Consider the following 21,195-nt stretch of genomic DNA (forward strand, 5'->3'; position numbering starts at 1 on the left):
AACACAGTGCTACTGTGGTGTGCAGGCTAGTTTGTAGGATGCATTCTGAGTCCTGTGTGCATTGTAGTTGTGACAAACAGTATAAATATTTACAGATTGACCTTCCTTCTAACTCTCCAAATAGACTTCTTCATGAGAGAGAGAACTGAATATATATGCTTCTCATGCAATCAGCAGGATATGAACTGGATTTTAACCCTGTGGTGATAGTCAGTCAGATTCAGAGGTTTATGGACAGCCATGACATGACCCTCATCTAAAAACAGAGGGAACTCTGACTGTGTGTCACATAATGCAGGACTGCAGACTGCACTGAGCGGTGCTGGTAGAAAGGTTTAATTTTCTGGTAAATGTGTACTTGAGTTTGCAGAGCCAGCATTTGGGAAATGAAGGGAATATTATTTTGTTTTTAGAGATTTTGTGTTTCATCTGGAGTTAATGAAAGGCAATAAATGTTGAATGAGAAAGTACCATATTTACTGAATTTCTTCTCAGGGACAAAAATAATGGCTTCTGAATTGATTAGAAATGTTGTTTGTTTATTCTCATCATTTGTATTCTTACTGCCTAATTGGAAGAGGGGTGTTTCTACAGTTTCAGTATATGAATAATAGGCAAGTGTGGCTGTGCAGTGTTCAATAGTTCAGTCAGGCTTTCCCTTAAGCTAGATGATGAGCACAAATAATCTGGAAAGGTTTTTCTTGGGCAAGTAACCCTTGGTCTTCTGAGCTTCCTGAGCAGCATCCTTACAATACTGACTTCTGCCCTCTGAGAGGAATTAGATTTAAATAATCAGCTGAGTTCTACAGCCACCAAGCATCACATTAGATTGTACCAGTCTGTGAAGCTGAACCAGATTTAGATTGGTTATGTGGACCTGAAATGTTATCAATCATATTAAAACTATGGTGAATCACTCATTACCACAGTTAGATTAACTCCCTGTTCTCTCCTCATCAAGCGTTCTCCCTCAGTTTAATTTTAGTTTGTATATAATAGTAGCTGTTACTAATTTTTGTGTAATTTATTTTTCATATAATCTTTGTTTTGTTTCTTCATCCCTACTATAGCTGCCTTTTTGTCATAATAAAATGATCAAGCAGGTTGACACTTTTACAGTAAAATAGACAAAGGGAAAAAAATGAGTGCACAGGTACCATCAAAATTATAGTCCAAGGGTAATTTTGCTAACAGCAGTTTCCAGTTTCATGAGATCAATTTTAATGGAAAATCATTCTGACCTATCATTTTATACAAAGATGTATTATGACTAGGGAACACACTGAGTGACTATTCCCTTGTGTATCCACACACCTACATATTTCTATAATTTATTTCTTTTTCCTTTTTTTAACCTATAATAATGTGAGAAAAGTCCAAGTGAGAATTATGGCTTGGCAGAAATTTAGATTAGTTTATGTTGAAAGGACTTAATGTTGTTATGATGTAAAAACAACTCTTTGCTCCTATGTCAGAAAGGACCATATAAATCATCTTTTACCCAATTACTCCCCTAATTTTCTTCCTTCATGAAAAGATGTGACTGATTGTCATAAGCTATTTACATTTAATTCCGATGTGATGAGAAAATGCAATAGGATGTATGGGTAAGTGACAAAGTTTAGTGGCTGACTGAGCCATTAGCTATTTTTAATGACCTGCTTGGCCTGTAATGGTGCCTGAGGTAGAAATAATTGCTTTTCCCAACAGCAGAAGGCTAGGGACTGCTTCCCCTGACAAGACCTCATAGAACAAGGTATTTTGAAAATCCATATGATTTTGAGAGGCCATGTGACTGAGATACAACTTTTCCAGACAGTGATCAGGCTGAAGCTTTATAGGAAAGTGTTTTCACATACTAGATTGCTGGGTTGGCTCACAAAATGTGATAGTTTCAAAATATGGGAGTTCAACATGCAAAAATAAGAAAATAACAGAAAGTTACACATTCTCTATCTTCATTATCCACACCTGTAGCTAAGATAGAAGAAGACAGGATCTTAATGATACTGCCAGGTCAGTTACTCCTAATACTGTCTAGGAGATCCCTACTGATGATAAATCTGTACAAATGCCCTCTCTGTTGGCTACTTTTGCAACTGAAGTAAAAATGCTGCAAGGTTCAGAAAAGAAGGCAACAAATCCAAAGTAGCTCATCATTTCTGTATTCTAAGAACCTGGTGTTTACTGTTCTCTTTTCTTTTTATTTTGAAAGAAAATGTTTTTGGTGACAGCATGTGGATTGTGTGTGTTTACATTCTGACAGATATTCTTTAAAAGACTGCCTTGATACTGGCCCATGGTAATGGTCCCTTGTCTTTAAAACCTGAGTCTGCAGTTAATCCATTATAGTTATAGCTTCATTTAAGAGTTATCAGAAACTTTTACCTTGTAAAGTGTCAGCTTTGTTTAATAAAGCTACTTTGATTTGAAATAAGTAGGTAAACTGCTCTGTAAATGATTAGATTAAGAAAGGGATACATGATAAGAAGAAGATTATTCTTCCTGTTGCAAGCTTCGTGATCTGCTCTGGCAGTTGATAACTAAACCAGATAGCTGAAATGTCATTGTCAACCAGTCTGGTGATCTCTGAGGTCAGGTTCAGTTGTGTGCAAGATTTTGTCTTTCAGTGCTAATGAAACCAGGGAAAATGTTTATGGTTTTTACTTGCATGGTGGATTTCTTTAAAATTAATGTCAGCTTGTTTTTTTATTTTATTCAGGCCTGTGAAAATTAGGGTGCACTGATTTATTCCTTCCGAAAACCTCATGGACTGGGAATGTGTGATAAAGTGAAGCAGATGAGTTTATAGGAGTTTACATTGAGTTTGCATATTATTTCCTACACACTTATAAGTGCTATTCTTGCAGGCTTTCAAGAAACAAGTATCAGTGTTAAATGTTACATTTGGGAGATAAATAATCCTTGCAATTGAATATGATGCCACCAAATATGATAAACTAAACTGTATGCTGGTTGTTTCTAAATGGACTGTGGTCACCCTTTGCAGCCCCAAGAGGAATTGATCATGGATTGGACTAGGCACAGGTAAATAAATGAAAGACAAGAATGTTGAAAAGGTAGTTCCTGTGTTGGAGAGCTTGTAGCATTTGCATATGAACAAATGCAGAAAGGTAGAGACTCTTGTACAGATATATAGGTTTGTTAAGTTCTTTGGAATGAGAGCTGTTCTTTCCCAGAGCTTGACATGTGTTGCTAGATGGGCTTATATCTTAAGTTCTGAAGTTGCATCAAGCTTTCAAATCACCCATGTGCTGCCTTTCCCTAAATCCCAGACTTCCTGTAAACTAGTTTGGAGTGAACAGCCGTTTGACTGGTGTATCATTTGTCTTTGAAAAGTGCAAGAGAAACCATCCCTTGAAACAGCTGCAAGATATCATGTCACACAGCTTCTCTTAGAGATCCCCCCCAGACAATCCAATACCTGCCCTCCCCTTTCTGCCTCTCCTTTTCTGGGAAATAATATACTACATCAGTTAGATCCAATATCTCATGAGAAACTGGAGCACATTGCAAATTGATGAGATTTCATTTTGTATAAACTCACCTTCAGTGAAGACAAGGAATAAATTGTAATTGCAGGCCAGAGCTTTATAATTGATTGGGCGATATCAGGGGTTTTTTGAAATATTTTTTTCTTATCCCAATAAAGATTTATAACAAGGGACATTAGCTTTCATTTTGGTCTGTATTTGTAATAATTTCTTGATATTTGTTAAAAAGGCAAATAAAAAAATGAAGAAAGACTTCCTTCTTTGGTGACCAAAACAAAATGGGTGAGTTCTACTCTGGAAGATCTACCAGCCCATGGTGCAGAGGATAACAGGGCATCAGACTGTGGAATACATAATCTGGAAAGAAGTGCTGTTCCTGAATGTTTGAATACAGGACCAGTGCCGTTATGTGAATTAATGGACAATTATGCTTGAAAGACCTATAGCTGGGAGGTAAGTATCCCTGGGGGGATCAATGAATGGCCTGCTGGCTTTACTGTCAACCTTACTCAGATGTTTTGCCTTTTCTGAAAATTGGACATTATATTCTGATAATGTATGAGCAAGAAGAATGTGAGAATCACCCTCAGGAAGGTGCCATGAGAAGTAGAGGTGGTGTTCGCTTCCTGCTGTCTTCACAGTCTTTTCAAAACAAGTCCAGTGTGCAAATAGAGGAAACATTCCTTAGGGTAGAGAGAGCAGGATTCCTGTTGCAGTCATGGCACTAGCTCAGTATGATCCTGGATAAATCCTTTCCCCTCACTCATATTCCTTTTCAGGAGCCATTGAATAGTATTTGCTTCTGTTATCGTGAGCTGTTAATGACTGCAAAATGCTTTGAGGTTTGTAGGCGTATGGCATCAGATTTATAATACAAAAAGCTCTATAAAATGCTGGGCAAGTTTGAATGGAATAGATGAAAAGAGCTGATTATAAAGCTCTTTGAAATCTGTGTTAAAAGTTTTCACAGATTTCTGTGGGCTCTGAATCAGATAACCAGTGTGGAGGGAGGAGTGGGAGAGAAAATCTTATGCAAGGTCATCGTCTACTTGTTTTTTATCAAGGAACCAAGCTGGTGCATTTGTGCTTGACTGCCCTTTATATGTTTACTCAGAAAAAAGGAAGGTGAGGGAAACTTTATTTGGATCCCATTGATGTGGATCTAGTTTTGGAATGGAACATGGAAACTTTCTGCATCATCACTGTCTGAATTTCTCTGTCTGCAAACGATGATCCGCTGATGAACGCGGTCATAAAATGGAAAGAACACTCCATGCTGTACCCCTGCTCGGCAAATCCTCTCACAAATAGACCCTCCAGCTACTCAGAGTCACGTTGCCCGGATTATTTCAAGGGTCAGTGCCCGGGTGAGGAATGTGACATCTTGGGCCGTTTATGTAACCACCTAATCGTGTAACAGGTGAGCAGGGAGTTCATGTACAGTGTAAACAAATCTCTTTGCCATTTTCCCCTGCATTGTCTGACTGATTCTAATGAAGAAAACATTCAAAGCCCAAGCCAGGGAATCAAGGCTTGGAGCCTACTCAGAGCTTCAAGAGGAAGCGCTTCAGTGAAGTCACTTTCCAGTGTGTTTCAGGTGGCTAAAATATTTCCCCTGCCTCCTCTGTCTCCTTTGTTAGTTCACTTCTGCACCACCTTGGCTGGATGCTGAAGAACTTGTGATCTGAAGAGAGGAGAGAGGGTGGTTGACTCCACATCTTGTGGCATGGTGCCAGGAGCTTTGGTCTGTGTGCCAATCGTTATTTGGTTCCTGTTTAAGTTACGTCTTAGTTTCTTGTGAGCACTATAAGTGATGTATTATAGAAGAGGCTATGTTCCTTTGGTGCTTCCTGAAGGAGTAGCTGGCTATCTTCCTTGTCTCTACTGCAGACTTCTCCTTATCTGCGAGCCAGTTAAGCACTGACTGCAGACAGAAGAAATGTGCCCCTGACTGCACTTAGTCCCTAATGAGTGTACATATCAGTTGATAATCAACAGCTTTTCTACCTCAGTGAATCTGTGAAAAAGAAGAACTTGTGCTACTGCTTCCCATCATCAAAAAAAGAACATTTATAATGGGCACCTCTTAATACAAGACCAACAATCTACTCGGCTAGTGCACACCATAGATTCTGGCAGGTGTTGTACATCTTTTGCAGGTTTCTCTCAATTTAAGTGCAGCATACTGTTTCTTTTATAAACCCAATGTGATCTTTAAAAAAGAAAGACATTTTTCCAGGTTTACTGGGGCTCTACTATAGTTATCATCAATAAAAATATTGAATAAGTAGCTGCAGTTTCTTGAGGGAAATGCTCTGTATAGGGAGAGGCATCGCTTGAGGCCAGATGAATATATTTTAGCCAAGTTTCATAAGCTGTCTCAGTTTTTTTATATGTACTTTCTCTGGCAAGCACACAGTTAAAGGCAGTGTTGTGCATATTTTATGCTATATAGTAAATATTTTATTAGCATTATTATTCAGGTCAGAGGGAAAGAACTGAAAATTAATAGCTTAGCTTACGCTGGTGTCAGAAGGCATATAATTTGTAGAGCTAATATATTTGCCATATTTCCTAGTTGGTGACCAGGTTGTCTTCTATCTGCACAGCATTTCACCACTCTTCTGTACTATTTCCATCTGTGCATGTAATATTTATCACTATTCATTAAATCAGCATCCTTTAACAGATCTTCGTTTTCTTGGGTTCTCCCTGTGCAATGAGTATCTCATGTCTTGTCTATCTGGGTGTTACTTTTATACTGGAGGAAGACAAAGGAGAAAAGAAGCAGCACTGCTCTGATGCTGAGTCACAGCAGGAGATCTTGCTTTGTGTGTGTGTCTGTGAGTGCATCCTTCCCAGTCAAGCAAGAACTCATCTAATGCTCCATGCGTCATACATCAGAATCATAGCAACTCCCTTAAATTATCAGCTTCATATTCTGTGTCTGTGAAGACAGGGATTTAAACCTTGGGAGTTGGTGTATCAAGCTGGGATATTCTTTATTATCCAGGAGAGGATCAGGAGAAGGAGAGGGTCAAAAGCAAGTAGATGTGCAGAAAGAGTTTTTCCCAGCTAGTCACAAGCAGACAGTACTCCTGGAGGCCACACAAGGTCCAAGGCAGAGGGAGAGAGACAAAAGTCTTTTGGACATCTTTAGGAGATCCAAAGGTGGGTCTTCTTTATGCAACACCTACTGAAAATGTCCATGGAAGTACCAAAATCTCAGATGGAGGCATACTCCACTGAGAATCAGTGGCAAACAAAGAATTGGGAGTTTTCTCTTGTTCAGTCCCGTTTGAAACACTCCAAGTACAGATCTTCAGTACTCAAACATCGAAGCTGTTTGCAGAAACTGTCCATATGTTTTATTTCTAAGCAACTGAGACTTTATTTTTTTGCTTCCTTTAGTCTTTGCCTAACACATATTTACTGGAAATACAGTGATGAGAGAGTGGAAATAACAGAATTCACAATGAAGGGAATGATGCTATATTAAACCTGACTCACAGTAAATCCACTAAGCCCTGTGGAAAGCCTTAGTTATGGCTTTGAGACCTTAACTTTGGTGTTGAAAAATATGCCCAGAATAACTCAAAAATGAGACAATTTCTGCCTTACTGAGGATTTTCCATTGAGAATTCCTGTGCCAGGTCTGCCAGTGTCTGATGTGCTTAGCCTACTGTATGAAGACTGCCTGAATCATCACTCTGTGCTGTGCTTTTCATTTGCTCACTTCTGGACACAGTCCAGTGTCCCTGACTTCCCTCCATTGATTTCAGCTTGCACTGGATTAAGTCCAGCAGGCGCCTAAGCATATTCATTTCATTGTTGTTTGTGGTTATGTTTTGGAGATTGTAAGGGTATTGACTGTTATAAATATCTTTATAGTTTGGCCTCATAAAAAAGGCAGAGCCTTTATCATGTTCTCATGCCTTTATTATTGTCATTATCGAGTTACCCCTTTTAAATCACTCACTGGAAAAGCCTTCCTTACAAAAACATAGCAGCCTCCTCCATAGAAGAATATGATTTAATGCCGAGTCATTAGCTGTGGAGCATTTTGACTTCATTTGTGAGAATTTACCCTAATCCACTAGCCAATGCTAGTTGCAGCAGGTGGGTCTTAGGTCACAGTACTCCACATTCTGAAGTTTCTTTAAGTTCTGTGAAAAACTGTGCTAACTAGAACAGTGACTATGCCCATATGTCACTACCTATCTATGGAGGCAAGTTTTGAGAACGCTGAGCTAAAAAGGGTTCACATTTTCTTGGCTGCTGTATCAAGCGGCTTTATGTCAACATCTTCAAGTTACATCTAGCCTTGACCTTCAGTGTCTGACTTGGGACTTTCCAGACAGATATTCTTTAAATGAGCAGAGTCCAGAGCTTGGAGCCCAGACTGGTCTCTTTTGTAGAGACTCCTGGGCTACGACAGAGATGGACATACAATTGTACTGTGTGTTAAAAGAACCAGTTCCATAAAGAAGCCTAAGTGCCCACTAAGGTGCCTTGACACGTCCCTTCAAACCCTACCCAGCAGCTGTGTCAGTCAGACATGCTTGATTTCCGTATGTGTATGAACCTTCCATGAAAGTCCAGAATAATTTATGCTACTGGACAAGAACTCAGGTCTTCTATTGCTGCTGACTCCAACCTTAAAACCCAACAGGGTTCTCAAACATCTTTCACCTGCGGGACCCAATGTTATAGGCATTCCTAGGGCTAGTGATCTTGTTCAGACTGTGCACAAGACAGCAGGGGTTAAGATTAAGAACCATCTTAAGATCCCTCCACTGCCTGATTTAGAGTAAGAATTTGCCATCTGATTTTCCGCTTGCTGGAAACCACTAGGTTGCCTTATCTTCTGGGCTGCATTGCTTGTTTTGCTGAAACCCCTCTCCTCTGCATAAAAAACTTAGTATTTGTTAAAGCACATTGCTTTTTACAGCTGAAAATGTGCATTATCAAGCTACTCTGTCTTTGGGATCTCAGTGCTGTTGTGGGTTTGCCCAAGAAGTTACTTCCTTCTGAGATGGGTATAGGCAATAGGCAAAACAGACCTAGGTCTTGGAGGAGGTGATTAGCCTCTCCCAATATCATAGCCATGGAATTCCCCGTGTTGAGCAGGGCAAAACCGTGTACACACACATGAACATGAGGTTCACTACTTCCTGAAAGCCTTCACCACCTGGGAGACCTTTTCTTTTTTATAGGAAGAGCAACATAGTTTGAAGGACTGTGTGAGAGCGTGTAAGAAACAGTTTTTCATCTACCACATCAGCACTTGTAAGAAACAATAACTGAGCAACTGCATACCATGGCATCTTTCCTTGATGGAGTGACTTGGTTTTTCTCTTCTGAGTAAAACCAGTCTTTGCCTGTTTAGGTCCTGCATATGCCGCGTTCAGCTGCTCTTACTCCCTACAATGAGAGGTATGAGGTAAGACAGAACAGAAGAGCAAAGGAAAATAACAGTGATTTATTATGGTGGTTTTTGAGTTAGAAAAATCTATTCTTACACCCTGTGAAGAGTACATGAGATCTCTTGGGTTAATATTAACACAGCAATTCAGTTGAATTACAGCTTGTATTCTTCCTGAACAAAAAGTGTATGTCTCATTTTCTAACATAAAACAGCTAAAATTGTTCAAGGGTGATATGTCTAGCAGCTCCCTAGATCAGTGTCTAATCCCGATCTCATTTTGATCCTTTAAGAACACTTTCCCTCCTTCCTGCTGTGGAGGTGTCCTTTGTACCATGTATGTTGCATGCAGCACTTTTATAGTCGGTATTCCATGGATGAGAAGTGCAGCCTTAGTAACTTAGGGGCAGCAGAGTATCTCCACAGCTCTGTCCTGGAAGACCCTAGCCTTTCTAGAAAATGGGTAACTGGATTGACTGGATAAGATGGCACTGGCCTAGACCACTGATGCACCTCATCTATTCAGCAAGAGTTTCCAGAAGGGTGTAGACAGCCAAGTCCTTTTCACAACTGGTTCATTGACACCATCTGCACGTGGTATCCGACCTAGCAGCAAGAGTCAAGGTAGGTGATGTTGGTTTCTGGCCACATGAGTTGTTAACATGTTGCCACTCTCAGAAGACATATTCATCTTTGATAGGGTAAAAATGATCCCCTGAACAGGGAACTTAGTGCAGTCATTGTGATGATTGTGCTGACTGGGAAGCTGCCATGCTGCTGGGTTAGCTCTGGAGGGGCCTGTGGGGCAGCAGAGCTCTGAGGAATTGGGCAGGATGCCCTTGGCAATAGTACTCCAGGCAAGCACAAAATGTTAGTGTGGAGCCAGCATTATCACACTGCAATTCATCTGATCTGTCGTATGTAGAAATATCTCCCAGCCTTCTCCTCATCATAATATCTTAAAGCCTCACTCTTGTCATTGCATTTATTTGTGCATGGTGCCAGTGATGATTAGTATCCCTGATTTATGGAAAGAGAAACGAGATGCAGAGAGATACAGGGCATGTTTCATACATCCAAGCTATGCATGAAACAAAGCACAGTCTTAGTGTTAACTGAGCTATTTCAGAATCAGGCAAGCTGTGTTAGCTGAAGTATGTGCTTGGATTAATTAGCAGCCTGAGCACAATGAAATTATTGCTTCAAACATGTGTGCTAGCATCTCTATGTGTGGCTTTTAGGAATATCATCCCACTTAAAGCTTACAGAGTGATCTTTAGCCTTGTCCTGCAATGTGACCTGGGAGCATAACCCAAGTGACCCTACTTTGCTCACATGGAGAGTGGATGGCCAAGCAGGAGCCTCTCAAGTTCCTGGCTAGCACTTTAACCACTGGACATTCTTTCCATAGAGACTATTCACAGTGGGACTGTTCACCATGACTTATAAGAGGGTTTTTCATGGGACTAATCACATCCCAGTCCTCCTGCGGATGCTTATTGCCCTGGATTCCCTTATTTTGTAAAGGTTTCTTTCTTACACTCATTCTTTCCCCTCTTTCTTTTTGCTGTGAAACAGTCTTTGGCATGACTCAGACATTTTTTTGCCTTGCACAGCATTCAAAATGCAAATTGTAGCTTGAACAGCTTGTTGGAGCATGATGCTCTGAACAGAATAATGGATTTGTTCCCTGAATTGAAGGAGTTAGCAGGAATCTGTGAAGCCTGGTAGATGACAAAGGTGTTTCTCCACTGTACTTTCAACCTGAAAGCTCCCTAAGAAACAGGTGGTTGTAATTATTTTTGTTGGAATTATCTTCCAGTTTGTTATCATGTGACCATACAAGCACCCTTCAGTTTTTAAGATTTCAGATAATTAACTGCTTCACTAGCAAAGCCCCATGATGAATATTCCCTCTTAATTTGTTTTTAATTGGAGCGTTCATACATCATCAGTGTAACATTTAAAGAAAACATCAGCTCTCTTCCTACTATGAGGTTGACTGCACATGGGTTTAGGGTATACATTTCATCTGTTCTTCTGCCTGTGAGGGCTTATGTTACTTTAGACATGTGCCTGGCTCTGGCATTCTAACATATGGCTGAATGGAGGACCATGTCCATTGTACCAAACTGATGCTTATAATGAGGCAGATGTCAGCTCCTTATCCTTTCCCATCCCTTACCAATTTCAATTTCTAGCAGTTTTTTTCATTGCTCATGCAGAAGTCAAGAAACTACAGTATCTCTTTACAGGTGAAGAATGAAGAACACTGGGGTTTTGTGCATTGTATGCTGCACAGAGCACCATCTAGCAACATCTATCAACACTGAAGGAAATGCTAACCAAACTGTGTGGGATACAGAAATCACAGAATCACAGAATATGCTGAGTTGGAAGGGACTCCCAAGGATCGTTGAGTCCAGCTCTTAGCCCTGCACAGGACCATTCCCAAGACTCACACCACGTGCCCGAGAATATTGTCCAAACACTTCTTGATGTATCTAATCATAACAGAAGGGGCTAATTTACCTTTTTCCTCTAGAAGACTGTCCAACAGCATTAGGCTTTGTAATCAGGAAGATCTAGATCTCAGCAGATAGGAAGACCCAATAATAGAAAATAGTCTGTTTTCTGATGATAGCTATCTCTGAAGCACTAGCCATTTTTTATACTTTTAATTAACTGAACAGGAGAAGCATGATGAAGTTTTTAGTACTGTGCTCTGGCCAATTGGAATTAGATTGGTCTAACAAGTTCATTTCAAGATGCTTCAGTGTGTCAGCACCGCATTGCAGTCTGCTCTCTGTTATGGCTAAGATCCTTGGTGACAAAGGGAGACAAAGGAAAATTCAGAACTAACATGGGAATTTAGGCATGTCTTCCATGGCTCATCCTTTCACCAGGGTGTTTGGCTTTGTGAAAACACTTATATCTTGATTTTCTTTAGTTCTGACACTGCATCGTCAACCTCTTTGTTTATTTGGTATGGTCCTTCAAGCAACAGATTGAAGGCTGAGTCAATTTTTTCATCGAGCAGGCAAGAGAATAATACATATCAGTTACTTTCTAATTCTTTCTTTTTGCTTGATCAAAACAGTAAATTTATTAATGTATTCATGCTGTAAACTTTCAGCTCACAAAAGTGTAACAACAGCTCATTATCTTCTCAGGTATTCATACAACACACTATGGAAATATATTATTAATTTTATTGAATGTGTATATAGAATTTGAGTGTTGTGATACAGGTGAATGTATCTGACTCCGCAGAACCAGAAGTGTTTAAATGTAACCCACATAATGAGATCAACGGGTACAACAAATGGAGAACAAGTGCACGCATATACTGTTTAAGTAATTTGATATCATTCTATGAAAAGGTCACCCACCCAGCGGGTGAAGAGGTGGTAAGTGTAGATCTTATAGACTTTAATAAGGCTTTTGATACTGCTCTTCATAACATCCTTTTGGGCACGTTGTGCAGCTGTGGGATGAATGGGTTTACAGTGTGCTGGGTGACAAACTGGCTGAAGGGCTGGGCTCAAAGAGTTCTGTGGAGAATGGAGCTACGTCTGGCTGGTGAACAGTCACTAGCGGTGTTCCTCAGTTTCCCAGGGTTCAATCCTAGGGTTAGCTCTGTTCAATATATTTATCAATGATCTGGATGCTGGAGTTGGAGGTACAGTCAGCAAGTTCACTGACAATACCAAACTGGGAGGTGCTGCTGACTTCCTTGAGGGACAAGGGACCTTGCAGAGGGATCTAGATAAATTGGGGCATTGGACTATGATTAATGGGGTGAAATTTGAGAAGCGAAGTGCTGAATTGTGCACCTGGGACAGAGTAACACCAGGAACACGTATAAATTAGGAGAGGAGTGGCTGGAGAGCAGCCCTGCAGGAGGGGACCCAGGAGTGCTGTTTGGCAACAGGCTCAATACGAGTCAGTGGTGTACCCTGGCAGCCCAGAAGGAAAACCTCATCCTGGCTTGCATTAAAGTCCAGTGGACAAAGGAGGTGATTAATCTGCTGTACTCAGTGTTGAAGCAGCCTCACCCCAAGTATTGTGTGCAGTTCTGGGCCCCAAAATTTAAGAAGGATGTGAAGGTCCTTGAATGCATCCAGAGGAGGCCAGCAAAGCTGATGAAAGGGCTGGAAGTCATGTCCTGTGGGGAGCGGTTATGGACTTCGGACTTGTCTAGTTTGGAGAAAAGGAGGTTGAGGAGTAACCTCACTGTTCTCTACACCTTCCTGAGGAGGGTAAGTGGAGAGAGGAAGGTGCTCATCCCTTCTCCCTGGGATCCAGTGATAGGATGGATGGGAAAGGTTCAAAGCTACACCAGGGGAGACATTAGAAAGCCTTTTTTTACTGAGAAGGTGGGGTCAAGCACTGGAAAAGGCTTCCTAGATAGGTAGTTGATGCCCCAAGTCTGCTAGTGTTTAAGAGACATTTGAACAATGCCCTTACTAATATGCTTTAAGTTTTGGTCAGCCCAGAAGTGGTCAAGAAGTTGGATTAGATAATTATTGAAGCTGTCTTCCAGTTGAAAATATCCTATCCTATCCTATTCTATTCTATGCTATCCTATGCTCCATCCCTGAGTAGACTCCGCTAAGTCTGAGAAATCTCAACCAGCCTATTAAGCTGATGACTGGGTGTAGATGGCTGCTAGCATAAGGAAGATATGGTAAAAGTAGAGTCAACCCAAACATCAAGTTAGAGAGGAATTCTTGGTATCAGAGATAGGCTTTCTTCAAAGGTGCCAGAATAGTGTTTCCTAACATGTTGAGGTTATTTTTTTTTTAAAAACACGTGAAATGTGTTTAAATGTCTGAAAGTCCATATGGTGTCAGTGATTTCACTGCTGATGTAACTGATTTTTTGTTAATAATGTTTAGTCTTTACAAGTGTTACTATAGTGTGAGGGAAAAGAGGGCAAAATGGACATCTCAGGGGCTTGACAGGAACCTGGTCAAACAAGTTCCACTGTGTTTGGGCAGAGCACAGAAGCTGGATGGAGATGCTGGCAGTGAGATATCCAGGCCCCGGGCAAGCACTGCGGCCATGTGCTCAGTTCACACCGAGCTGGAGATGTAACACTATTGCTGAGGAATCTAGTCCCTTTGTACTAGCCAGAGGACCAGGAGACTGGTTCAGTTTAACAGAGGAAAGTAATGATCTGAAGTCATGGCATACATTTCTTGCTAGTAATCCTGTGACTGTGCTGTATGTGTATGAAGTGGGTGCAGAGCACCAAAGATCTCTCAGTCACCACTTCAGATTAATGCCATGGTGATCCATGTATTTAGTATACCTGCCAAACAGCACTTAATTACTCAAAGACCTTTTCCTCTTGTCTACTTTGATGAATAATACAGAGAGTAACCGCAAATGGTAGCTCAGGTTTTTGGCCAATGTTTCCTGTGCTGCAATGTTAAGTGCAAAGTCTGTGATGTGTATGCTGTAGTTCCCATCTTCAGCTAAGGCAGATGTCAGAGGCATCTGGAAATCAGGTAGTGTTGAACCAGCAAAAGAGCAAACTGCAGGTTTTTATTCTGAAAAGGTTCAGATTTAGCATTTCTAAGTGGTAGAGAAGGATGTTTGTTTCAATCTTGTCTCATCTAGTTCCCTCTCTGAACTGTAGTTAAATAAGTTGGAGTAGACGACTTTTTCCAATCCAGTGCAGCACATTTAGCAACTGAAATCCTTGGGGAAAAAAATCTGTTCTTGGTGCTACAGTTCAGTGTGCCAGCTGTAACAAGTGCAAGCCTGTTACAATTTAATAACTATTTCATTGCTGATCTTGAATTACTTTTACAGTCATGAGTCAGTTTCGCAGAGTAGTGGTGGCAGCGAGAGTTATTTATGCCTTTGTTGCTTGCCTCAGCAGTACAGATGTTGTTGAATAAGCCACAGACACTCAGCAATGCTCCTAGACCCCAAGGAGGTCCATCCAGGAGAAGTCAGAAATATGTGACAGAAAAGTACTCTGTTATATGGGTAAGAGTTTCTTCAAGGCCACCTCAAATTTTCCATCAAAATTTCAGTGTGACAGATTCACTCTGAATACATAAAATAAAGATAAATAAAGGAAGAAGGGAACTTTCTATGTAAGATCATGGTCAGAGTTTACTTATTTGTTATAGCAGGATCCTCTGCCTGCTGCTAGCTTAGGACTGAGAAAGGTATGTGAGGTTTCTGCATGTGAGATGGTTCTGTTTCCTCACATAAGTAATAATGTAAATCCTATATAAAATTGGTATAGTTGCTTCTACCATTGTCAGTGGGCTTTGGACAAAGTGTTTGGGCAGTGGGGATATGTATCTGAAATTACAGCATCATATGCTCTTTTAAGCTGTTGTCTTTTATAATATTTATGGTGCTACATATAGTTAGTTTGTATGTGACTTGACAGGGCAGGCAGGCAGAGAAGGTCTTTCAGCAGTGTGGTGGGTTGACCTTGGCTGGACGCCAGCTGCCCACCCAGCTGCTCTATCACTCCCCTTCCCAGAGGGACAAGGGAGAGAGTAAGGTGGGAAAAAAAAGAAAACAACTCATGGGCTGAGATAAGACAGTTTATTTAAAGCAAAAAGCAAAGCGAAGCTTGTGTGCGCAGAAGCGAAAGAAAGCAGGGTTTATTCTCTGCTTCCCCTGAGCAGTGATGGTCGGCCACTCCTGAGAAGCAGGGCTTCGGTATGCATGACGGTTTCTCAGTAGGCAGCCATTAGATAATGAATGCCCCCCCTCCTGCTCCTTACCTTAGCTTTTATATCTGGGCTGACGTCATATAGTCTGGAATATCCCTTTGGTCAGTTTGGGTCAGCTGGCCTACTTGGGTCCCCTCCCAGGATCTTGCCCTCAGCTAAGGAAGGAATGTTACAGTGCTGATGCTGTGCTCAGCAGTAGCCAAAACACTGGTGTGTTATCAATACCCTTCTACCTGCCAATGCAAAGCACAGCACTCTGAGGGCTACTGTGGGGAAATGAACTCCAGCTCAGCCAGAACCAATACAAGTAGCTCTAAGAATAACATGAACACAGGAGAGAGAGATTGAAAGCATGCAAACAGACAGCTTCAGTGCATAGTCACATGAAATTAGAGGAAGAGAAGCTGGACCAAGAAAATAACAGAGGAGAAGCTGCCTGCTTACCGGCCTCCCAGGTTATAGTACCCTCACTTGGGGCTACCAAGGTGAGACTCACAAAAGGTTATCTTAGATGCCTTACAAGGTCATGTTCCCTGCCTCCCCGAGAAAACAGAGTAAGATTGAGGAGATTAAAAACCTGTGAGCTTGCCTGGGTGGAAAGAAGTGGATGGGAATCACATTCACCTCTGGTCGTAGCTATAGCATCTGTTAGTTTTCAGAGGAAAACAAAAGCACTTAATCTTGGATAACTAGTATAATTATGTCAGTATTTTTGCTAATAAATATATCCATTTCCAAGTCAAAGACTGTTCACTTTTCATGGGACTGAACCCAAGCCAGAATCTTGAGTAACTTCAAATTTTAAAGTAGCTTGAGTAATGTGTTTATTTTAGCTGAAGCAAAAAGTTCTATGCAGCCTCACACAACCATGGAAAACTAGAATTTCAGTTCAGAGGCCAGATGTTGTAGCCAAGGGCCCATTTTCTTTAGTTTGTTGAGAATTTGTTTGCTTTTGTTCTTTCCTTGCCTCTTTCTTAATCTGTGATCACACCTCCTCCTTCTACTTACACTTCACTGGCTTATTCCTTCAGTTCTCATCTCTCTGTTTTCTTTGGTCAAGGGTTAAGAGTTCCAAACACAGATTAAAAGAATTATATCAACATTATCAGTTGGTTCTGCTTCACTTGGCAACGCCTCTGCTTTTTGAGGATGATAGTTGATATAACTGTGCTGGCTTTTTTCTTTGCAAAGTTATTTGGGGAGCTTTCTCCAAATTCTTTCCTGGTATTAAATTATCCTAGTCATCTCATCTCCTAAGATAGAGGAAGATGCATTTATTTTAAGAAATTACATAATGGCATATTCTTCAGGTGGCTTCATGTCTCTCTTTCACTGTTTTCACTTTGGTTCTTGTCCTTCCCCTCAGTTTTCTCTCAGATAGAACCATCTCTTCTGCACCTGTGTCTTCCGTGTTCTCCATAATTTGGGATGATCTCTTTGGGATCAGATTCTGCACTGTGGTGATTTGTCCAGGCAAGGCCTGGAGAATTTGATCCAGCATGTAAGCTAAAACTCACATTCTACAAAAATATAGCTGTGACTTTTTTTATTCTGGGATTTATCCTGTTGATAAGGCTTTGATGCTAAGCTTAGCAAAACTTCTCTTTATTCTTCTTGAATGATTTAAAGATAACCTAAGGCAAAGGGAGTCCTGATCTTCATGAGATTGAGTCAGTTAGATTTTTCAAGTAGGATAGAATAGACTATTTCAATCAGAAGTGACCTGCAGTGACCATCCAGTACAACAGCCTGACCAATTCAGAGCTTTTATGTCTCAAGAAAGTATGAACAGAATATGTGCTGCCTTGGCCATCTGTGTGTATATTGGCACACTCTTTGATTTACTCTCTGTAACTCAAGGTACAGTTTTTCCAGTATTCGTTGTAGAGATGTGTCAGCTGAGATCCTGAAAAGTATTTAGAAGTGTGACTCTTGCTTAAGGCTGAACTGCATTGACTTTGCCCAAAGTTCACAAGCTGGATAAGGATGAAATCAATGCTGTTCAGGTATGGAGGTCAGAAAGACAAAGACAAGCCTGTTGGCTCTGACCCAGAGGAACTTGTGTAAGTTTTTCATTTTCAACATGTGGGCAGCCCTGTGCCTTTTCTAAACTTCTCAGTGCATAGGTCCTGATTACTATTCCAGGCATCAGCTTCACACATACCAGTAGCTTGAAATAGTGAGGAATAAAGTAGCAGTTCTCTGTGTAAGTACTCTGTCTTTAAAAGTAAATCTAAGCATAAGCAATGTTTTATATTTGATAACATGTTATTAGCAGAACTCCTCCTACCCACGGTTCACGCCAACAGCTCTGGCACAAAGTGCCACTACCAGTGATGTTCATACTCTCTGATTGCAAACAGTACAGTAGCCTTAAAGATGCAGATCAGTACAGTAACATGTTGCTGATGAGATAAACATGGGCTTGAAATAAAATTTAAAAACAGAAAAAGATTTGATGGCTATGAGTCAAGGGTCAAGTCTAAGTAAGTTTTCCTAAGGGCCATCTGGTCTTCTGCCAGATTTCCTGGTTCTCATACAGACCCGTTTCTCTTCAGCTATGTTGGCGTCACTCTGCTTGGATAATGCCATGACTGTCTGCCAGGTTTATCTCACATTACAAAATCCTTAACACTAAACTGGAAGAGGTTGAAAGGTCTCTCTTGATCTTACAGGAAAAAAGCCTTATTTCAACATGGCTATGGGTTTTCTATTTCTTCTTTTCATCAGTGCTGTGTTCCAAAGTCATATTTATCATGAGTCTCATAGTATTTGATATAAAACATAAAAAAAAGTTCTGATGTCCCAGCTCTCATTGTCAAGTGATTAAACAAGAATCTCAGCCTTCACATAAAAAACACACTTCTAGGCTCAGCATTGTTGAAAAGTAGTTGGAAAATACTGTTCGATGCACTTGAAAATTACTGAAAGTGAAAAATGTTGAAAGTGCTTATATATTCTGCAAACGAAGAAACCAGAATATATTAAAAAATAGAGTTCACTTTTTTTTTTTTTTATTAACAGAAGTCCCATGGGTTTTAAGTTAGTCTTGAGATTTAGGAGGAAGAACAGTTGAGTCCTCCTCTATGACTGTTTTCCCGAACTACTTACAGTGTTCTGTTATTCAAACCTCTCTTCAAGTCAAGTGGATCAGATGGAGGATTTGGGTTTGGCTTAGCACCTACCTTTGCCGAGTTTCAAGTTAAAGGAGACCCACAAAGGGAGTTGCTGTTGGTATTTCTCCTCCCCTGCCAGGCCACCCCACTTCACCTGTTTTAATTAGATTTAGAAAAACCTCAAAATGTTCTCCTTGTTTTTTGAATTTCCCTTTGTGAATGTGAAGATTACCCTGCCCTAGTTTATCTAAAAAAATGCTGACAGCATGCCATCAGTGGCCCTTGTAGCATGGCTGGGACAACGCTCAGCATTAACAAAGGAATGTTTTTCTCTCAGATGTTTGAATTCAATCCATACTGTTGTTGTTTGTTAAATAAATGGGACTTTATTTCCTGATATCTTATTTTTTAAAAAATAAGGGCTTATTTAAAATGTTAGGCTTTGTGTTGGCTCTCAGATCAGGGATGACTTTTAATCAGTGTAGTATAAGTGTAGGTGGGGTGCTTCTGTGTCACAGAACACATGAGAATAAAGAAGTGCTGTGGGCTCCCTGTGCTGGGCATCTGTGCTCAGTTGCACTTGGTCTGAGTGGGCACAACTCTGTTCATTTCTCTGCACTGCCATCTGGTTTGTGTTTGCGTGAGGGAAAGGTGGTTGATGTTCAGTAGGGTGTCCTGAGCAGGTTGAAAGGCTTTCTTGTCCAGAATGGCTATTAGAAAAGTTAAAGCTGTCTTGATCAGGTTTTGAAGCTGGCAAACTTTTGCAAGGCAGGCTCATCATCACCCTACTCTGTCTTGAGGAATTTGGGCTGGAACCTTATCAACTTTGGAGCAATGTCTTCCCACACACAAAGGTTACCTGAACATTATAAGTGGATGCTGCAACTTAGATTAAATCTTAGATAAAAACCAAGTTCAGTTCCTAGTTTTGCTAACTAGTTGTCCTAGGACTTCACAGGAACCACTCTTTCACTTTCTCGGTTCTGCTTTTTGGGGTATTTTACGGTCCACATCCCATTTCTGCCCTCCCCCAAGATACATTCTGTTTCCCACCCACGCCTTTCCTCATCTGAGAATTACTTAACTTTCTGAAGAGGAGTTCTGTGAAGTGTATCCTACACAGATGCACTGGTAGCGTGGAGCTGGGAATAGAGCATGGGCAGAAACAAGGGTTTGGGACAGGGATGAGGGAGAAAGGTGGCATTAGCCAGCAGTGTGCCCAGGTAGCCAAGAAGGCAAATGGCATCCTGGTCTATATCAGAAGTAGTGTGACCAGCAGTACTAGTGAAGTGATTTTCCTTCTATACTCAGCACTGGAAAAGCTGCACCTCGAGTCCTGTGTGTAGTTTTGGGCCCCTCACAAGAAGAAAGATGTTGAAGTGCTGGAACAAGTTCAGAGAAGGGCAACAGAGCTGGTGAAGGGTCTGGAGCACAAGTCTTATTAGGAGCAGCTAGGGGAGCAGGGGTTGTTTAGCCTGGAGAAGAAAGAGGAGGCTCAGTGTTGGGGGGAGACCTTGTCACTCTACAACTATCTGAAAGGAGGTTGTAGCCAGATGGGGATTGGCCTCTTCTTCCAGGCAACTAATGACAGGACTAAAGGCAATAGCCTCAAGCTGCACCGGGGAGGTTCAGGCCGGATATCAGGAAGAATTTTTTCACTGAAAGGGTGGTTAAGGACTGGAATGGGCCACCCAGAGAGGTGGTGGAGTCATCGTCCCTGGAGGTGTTCAAGAAATGATTGGACACGGCACTTAGTGCTATGGTTTAGATGCCATGATGGTGCTCGGTCAAAGGCTGGACTCAATGATCTTGGAGGTCTTTTCCAATCTTAATGATTCTATGATTCTATGATATGGGACAACATGACACTGCAGCTCCAGGACAAGAGACCAGAATTGCTCCTTTCTGTGGCACTTAGGGTCTAAATCAGCTTAAGATGGTATTGCACTGTCCCCTCAAAGGCCTTCATAAGCCCGTGGTGTGCACAGAGAATGGAGAGCAGCCTAAGTCATCAAGATACAGTTACGTGGGAGATGGGTGTCCACCTAGAGCAGGTGTTCTCAGAGACGATCCTTCTATGCATAATTTTAGTCCCCAGCCTTTTCCATCAGCTTCTTGGCCTGAGTGCCTTCTCTTCTGGTGCTCTCCTCTTTGTAGCTCCTTTGGCTTCTTTTTCCTGTCTACCAGTGTCAGCTAACAAGCTTCTCCAGCTTCCCTAAGCCTCTTGAATTCTCTCTCTCACTGTTACTTACATGTCTCAGCAACTTGCTCTCACAGAAATTCCCTAACACCTTTATGGTCTCTGAGAATGAGAGAGGGTTTCTTTGTGTGCAAATTAATAAGCTGGTATAAGTAAAATCAATAAAGAGCAAGGCTACAGCAATGCAAAACCTATTATTCATTTATTGGACAAGTTTTAATGCTCACGC

The sequence above is a fragment of the Neopelma chrysocephalum genome, unplaced genomic scaffold (genome assembly GCF_003984885.1).
Source record: "Neopelma chrysocephalum unplaced genomic scaffold, ASM398488v2 Primary Assembly neopelma1_60, whole genome shotgun sequence".
NCBI lineage: Eukaryota > Metazoa > Chordata > Aves > Passeriformes > Pipridae > Neopelma > Neopelma chrysocephalum.